General features: G+C 57.0%; 1 protein-coding gene across 1 annotated transcript in view; it reads left to right on the top strand.

Moving 5' to 3' along the window:
- The window catches only part of LOC104128099 (TGF-beta receptor type-2-like), a 39,851-nt gene that overhangs the window by 33,141 nt on the left and 6,317 nt on the right, over positions 1 to 393 (top strand).

Here is a 393-nt window from a genome sequence, read left to right as displayed (position 1 = left end):
ACAATTTTTCATTAACTGCCCTGCTGCTAGCCCCTGCCTGCTCCCCTCTCTTCCCTTTTTAGCTCTCTCCAGTTTCTTCCCCGTCCCACCTACTTGCAATACAAGCCCATGGAGCTGCAAGAAGCTCCTGCTCTCAGCAAGAAAGCTGCTCTGAGGGCCTCATGCTCGGCGGTGGGAGACCCTTGTCTGGCTCAGATGCCCCGTGCATCCTTTGCTCCCGAGCCAGCATTCCAGGCCATCCTTCCCCACTCGTATTTCACCTGCATTTGCATCCAGGCAGGGGCTGGCAGAAACCAGGGTGGCCTCTCACCTCTGCAACAGGGAGCTTCTCCTTGGCCTCCCACGACATGGGGTTGCTCTTCTGGAAGGGCCATTTCTCCTCTAACCTGATCC

This window comes from Egretta garzetta, unplaced genomic scaffold (genome assembly GCF_000687185.1).
Source record: "Egretta garzetta isolate BGI_Z169 unplaced genomic scaffold, ASM68718v1 scaffold326, whole genome shotgun sequence".
In the NCBI taxonomy this organism is placed as follows: Eukaryota; Metazoa; Chordata; class Aves; order Pelecaniformes; family Ardeidae; genus Egretta; species Egretta garzetta.
Note: the sequence above shows the minus strand (reverse complement) of the source record. Positions and strands in the feature narration are given on the sequence as shown.